Below are 5,997 nucleotides of genomic sequence, written 5' to 3'. Positions count from 1 at the left end.
ATGTGGATCAGCTCCATTACTTGTATTCTCATTTGTATTCTGATTGTATCGGATGTAAAAGTAATGTGGGCCTGGACGCATTCATTGCAATGGCGTCGCCACTAACCAGGCAGAACAGGCTTCGAGCGAACGGCCCAGTTTATTCCCGTGCCATCCTCAGCTTACAACAGTACTATCACCACTTCATGCACAGCAGGATCTACAACACTCTGCCATACGGCCAAAAATCCTGTGGGTCTCGCATGATCATAAAAATATTTTGAAAAACTGCAAACTGATTATGCATAACATTTAGCTCTTAAAAATCTTAAGATCTGGCAAGTTAGCATAAAGTACTACAAAAGACTTCGACCACTATCACTCAATGTTACAATCTTACAATGGTACACACTATAAGCACTGGGGGAACAAGCGTTAAGCATGGCTCGCAGTACACACCAGAAAATCCTCAAATTACAAGTTATACGGGCAAATTAAATCCTCACTTCTAAGTCTGCCCACCACCAAGTGGTCATGTACACGTGTTTCAACGGTGCCCCTCCATACCACAGTTCTTGCATTTGTCAGGCTTGCGGGGCTTTTCACGACGAATATGCTACAAAACCTAGTACGCTTGCTGAGAGAGTGATATGGTGCTTTCTCACGGCTATTTGTCGGCCTGCCAACACCCCTTTGGTTCTCCGGAGGTGCTCGCCTTGAAGTGCATTCACACTCACAGAACCACCCAAATTATCTTCCTGGGTTGCACCACCATTTGATAGGACTGCAAGGTCGCCATTCCTAGTTAACCTGTCTGCAGTGATCGCAACCTGATGGTCTTCAAATCCCAGACCATCCCTCTTCTCTGCCAATGGTTCACAGCTCACCATTGGAGCTTTAAGGCCAGCTAACATGTGCTTGAACGCTTCAGCGCTAGCTTTAATCATTAGAGTTGTGCTCTTAACGCTTCAGAGCTAGCATAGCATGCACGTATAGAGTCGAATGCCTGCATGTGAAAGACTTATGCATGCGTCAAAGATGGTATACCAACTATCTGAACATATATCAAACTATAATCGAACAAACATACTTGCACTGTATGCAAACCACAGCCAATTGAAGGCATATATATTACCCTTAGGACATGGCAGGAAAGCATCCTTGTATGCTTCAACTGACTGCACTCGCACACGAATTCAGTACCGCCACCCTTGATTTTTACCTCTTAAACAACTCTACTAAACTTCTCATGTTTCGCCGCATTGTTGTCCATTGTCACATACTTCTTCATCTTCTCAACCTCCGTAACATTGTATGCGGTACCTTCAATTAGGATTCACCCGAACTGCTCGATCATAGCTCATGCTTGTGTGACACTCTATTGCCAGATTGGTTCTCCTCACAACATGACTCTGTCACTACCAGCATACATCAGCTTCTTTTAATAAAAATTAAAAAGACAGCAAACATTTTGTTCTGGTCTGCGCACAGTGAGATAACATGAGTGAGCATGTTCAAATATTCTGATTGTGAACTGCAAATTAAATACACTGCCAAACCTGTGACGATAGTTTTCGGGTCGGTTCCTCCTATCATCCTTAGAAACTCCCCGGTCGAAACTCTTCAGCTGCTCGTGCCTCATCAATACACCAGCCAAAATAATGCTCTGAAAACGGTTGTTCACCCCAACAAAAAGCACGAATTGCATGTCATTGTCGAAAGTGACATCTTCAAAGAACCAGTATTGCATCCAACTGCTTCCATTGGTCCACATCAGCTTCTTGACCCTGCTCTCGCTATCGACAAAAAGTCCAGGTCACTTGCAACAATGTCAGCAAAACCCTCCAAAGTTTTCCTCACATCATCGTCTGTCTGCTCATGACTTATCTAGCCACATATGTTCCTCAAAGTCCTCTTCATAAACGCTACCTATGGCCAGCGGACCTTCTCCCCCATTGTCCGCGACATAGAATGATTGTTGTTCTCACGATGCTCAGTTATATACTCCCTCGGTCCCATAATATAAGAGTGTTTTTTACACTAATGTAGTATCAAAAATGTTCTTATATTATGGAACGGAGGGAGTAACAGCTATTGTCGGACGCCCGCAACAGGCTTATCAATGCGGGGCAATCGCACCTACAAGACCGATTGTTCTTGCTTCTGGCTTCCCCTGCAATCCACAAACCAGATGACACAAACCATTATAGCTGTTCCGCCCTACGGCACCGTTTGCGTCAAGAATGAAACAAAATTAACAAACTAAAGAGAAAGCAGTTCTCACCGAGCAGCCATAGATTATTTTCTGCACCTTGTCGGCATTCAATCTGCTCTTACCATACCTGATCCCAAAGCCAAACCTCCCACAAGTACGACCTGTAGAAGTCGTAGGCCTCCCCGAGTGAGTTGAAAGTCAATCCTAACTCCGATTTTATTAAACTCTTCATAGGCTTCTCCGCATATTTGCAAATAGATTGCTCCAACAAACTCATCTTCGATGTGCACGGAGTTATGTCCAATGGAGCACTCCCCAGCCACAACCTGAAATTACCATGGAGTGATTTCAATTTTCATAATTCATTGGACATTCTATCGCCACAGTCAGCCATTGTGCACTGCTGAAAATAGTGAAGCACTAGTCCGGCCCGGTGCTTTCAGGATTAGTGGATTGCACAGACCTATTTGGAGAAGCATTGTTTCCTCGTCGTAGTTCGCCTGCCAGCCTAACGGGGCCGCGGACCCTCATCTTGTGCGCAACCAGACCTGCCATTGGAATCCGCCGGCATAGCAGGATGGGCATCACAGCATGGCAGCAGGACTAACCGGATCTGGATGCTCAAGGTTGCCGCAAATTCCTCCCTAAATGGAAACCTGCAAGTCGCACCACAGTGGCCGGCAGTGGCGGCGGGGGAAGAGGGATTTGAGGGTCGAAATTTCAGCGCCCGACATCGAATCAAATCAATCAATTGAACGAAGAGAATCACATAGGTGAAACTCACCGGTTGATGGGATCCATAAGGAACTCCAGCGCCGCATCTTCCATCGCCGGGCCGCCGGAAGTAGCACCCGCCGTCGCAGATATCAGGGGACCGAGGTTTCGCCAACCTCCTCTGGGCCGCAAGCCTTCCTGACCCACCGAGAATCGTTTGTACCAATTCCGGACCGTGGCTCAGACTATTGGAGACGTGCTGGTCCACGGATCAGGAGCGATGCGTGACTAACGGACGCCTTGCGCTACGAACATGGCCCACCGTATATAGCGCGTATCCTTGATATTGCACGATCTAGCTCTGACACGCCAGGCGTACTTTCTACCATCCCGAGGCACCAACGAGCGATAGCGATTTTGGGAGCAGCTGAGCCCGAGCACCAAATCGCTGCTCCCCTAGTATCATGCATATATATATGATATTATAGTGTATAATACTACCTTTAATTATAGTGTACATAGAGTATGTATAGTATCATAGATCATATTTATTGCCATGCATGACACAAATTAGTATCACATTTAATATGCGGTATCTACCTACACTATAAAAAAAGACACATCTGTGACATTTTGGGCCGAATGAATTTTTTTTCTGTCATACTTATGACACTTCTATGACAATAATTGTGACAAAATCCGATATCATCATAGATGTGGTGGGGTCCTATTTCTATGACAAAAAATCATGACAGAAAATGGGTTTTTCGTCTTAGGCGGGCTGGAGACGCAGCTGCATGACATTCTTTGAACCGTGCATGACAGAAAATACCATGGTAGAAGCGAGGGCGAGGAAAATATCAGAGAGTTCCCGGTTATGGTGGGTGGTCGGGGGCCGAGCGATGCGTGTTTCTCTCGTACACGTACGCGCGTGGGTGCGAGGCGTTGTGCTCTAACTGAACTCGAGCGAGGCGTTCGCCTACTGAACCCGAGCGATTGCACTGCAGGGTACATGTTACTGAACCCGAGCGATCAAGCGATTCCTTCGCTACTGCTGCTAACTGAAGCCAATCGATGGTGCCTCTGGATGAACAGTGAGTGTTGCTTGGGGGTGGATGAACAGTTCCCGTTGGAGGTTTGGGTGAACAGGACCCCGTGGTGTTGCTGCTGGATGAACAGGACCCCGATTGATCGAGCCAGTTGGATGTGGATGAACATGACCCCGTGGAGGGTTGTATGAACAGGACCCCGTGGAGGGAAGGTTGAACAGTAGCTGGCGGAGGGCTTGTTGAACAGTAGCCGGTGGAGGGCTGGATGAACAGTAGCCCGTGGAGGGGTGGTTGAATAGGACCCCGTGGAGAGGGCTGGTTGAATAGTAGCCGGTGAGGAGCGCACGATGGACGCAGGATGAACAGGTGCCCATGGACGAAGAGTCGCAGGTGGAGGCGGGATGAACAGGAGCCCGTGGACGAAGAGTCGTAGGTGGAGGCTGGAGGAGGTTGACGGTGGATGAACAGTAGCCCGTGGAGGCTGGAGGACGTCGACGGTGGAGATGAACAGTATCCCGTGGAGTCTCATTTTGCGGTACGCCACACCGCTACCAATGAACAGGACCCCATTTCGACCGTAGCGCTCCAACACAAGTTTTATGGTACGCCACACCCCTCCCGATCAACAGGACCCCGTTTCGACCGTAGGAGGTCCAACAGAAGTTCGTTTCCTCCGTTTTGTGGTACGTCAGACCCCTCCCGATGAACAGGATCCCGTTTCGACCGTGGACGGTCGAACACAAGGCTGTTTCCTCCATTCTACGGTATGCTAGGCCTCATTTCCATCATCTATTCCGTCCAAGCCTTCCCGATGAACACGACGAAGCATTTCGTTCCGATCCAGCCGATTGGCTCCCCATGAACACGACGATAATGCAGTTTCCCCGTTCTGACCCAGCCATGTACACGAGCCCTGGCCGTACGTATGCGCGAGTAGGCGTTCGAGACCCCGCCTGTATGTACGTACGTGGCCGTATTTACTTTCTTGCATCCTGGCCGTTGTACGTACGTGTACATGCTACGTGCACGCTTATACTACGACACGTGTGCGGCTCTACTATGACATGTGCGCACCTCTACATCGACCAGTATGTACATACATGTTCGCGACTAGAATGACAACGCTATGTATGCTTTGGCCTGGTGGGTCCCGACTGTCAGGCACTTCCTTGCGTGCGAAGATGTAGCTGGTGGGTCCCAGCAGTCAGGGGGACGAATCATTTTCTTTTGCCCGTAATATGGACGCACTTCCTTGCGTGCAAAGATGTAGTTGGTGGGTCCCAGCAGTCAGGGGGGAAACATTTTTTTCGTGAAATAAGGTGTCCCGTCCGATGGTCCCTTCTATCAGGTGGAGGAATAATTATTTTGTGTGTAATAACGAGGCACTTCCTTGTGGCTGCCGTGGACCCAGCTGTTAGACTCTCCACGTACAGTACTCTTTCGATGGAAGTTGTTCCTTGACCACGTTGACCACGCCGCACTGAGAGTACCAGGGCGGTTGACGACGGCGAGGCCTAGGAAGGGGACGACATGGAGCCGGGTAAGAAGCGGCAGTGGATACCCACGCAGAGAGGAGTACGAGGGTTCACCGGTTCGGCTGCAGTGTGAGGCTGCCGTCGCCACAGAATAACAAGGGGTGTGGATGAGTAGAGGGATGGCCTGGCCAGCGGCGGAAGTAGTTGGAGGCGGTGAGGCCTCCGCGGCATCACAGCCGGCCACGGGAGGCAGGAGCACACAGCACGACCGGCGCTGGTTTGAGCGGCTGGAGCAAGAAGACCAGAGGTTTAAGAAGCACTACGGCCGTCGGATGGACATCATACGGTCACTGGAGTTAGAATCGTTCATATTGACTAAGTTGACAAAGCCCTCCGTCCCCGTCAACTTAGTAGGCCCACAAGTCAGCCTCCCACTATCGTGGGTCCCAGCTAGTAGGGGGTATTCATTTTCTGTGTGTGTAATAAGGAGGCACTTCCTTGCGTGCAAAGATATAGCTGGTGGGTCTGACCTGTCAGCGGAGGGAACATTTTTTTCGTGAAATAC

General features: G+C 49.4%; 1 long non-coding RNA gene across 4 annotated transcripts; it reads right to left on the bottom strand.

Annotated features, from left to right (window-relative positions):
- Nucleotides 1-298: 298 nt before the first annotated feature.
- On the bottom strand, nucleotides 299-3,206 carry LOC123111905 (uncharacterized). Of its 4 annotated transcripts, none has more exons than XR_006454888.1 (5): nucleotides 2,979-3,206; nucleotides 2,658-2,850; nucleotides 2,264-2,520; nucleotides 1,070-2,152; nucleotides 299-985 (listed from the first exon to the last, which is right to left on the bottom strand). It is a non-coding gene; the product is annotated as an uncharacterized lncRNA (long non-coding RNA). The 4 variants fall into 4 exon arrangements; XR_006454889.1 differs by having other exon boundaries at nucleotides 1,115-2,152; XR_006454891.1 differs by having other exon boundaries at nucleotides 299-1,460; nucleotides 1,539-2,152.
- Between the last annotated feature and the right edge of the window lie 2,791 nt (nucleotides 3,207-5,997).

The sequence above is a fragment of the Triticum aestivum genome, chromosome 5B, assembly GCF_018294505.1.
Source record: "Triticum aestivum cultivar Chinese Spring chromosome 5B, IWGSC CS RefSeq v2.1, whole genome shotgun sequence".
NCBI lineage: Eukaryota > Viridiplantae > Streptophyta > Magnoliopsida > Poales > Poaceae > Triticum > Triticum aestivum.
This window is presented reverse-complemented; position numbering and strand designations above follow the sequence as displayed.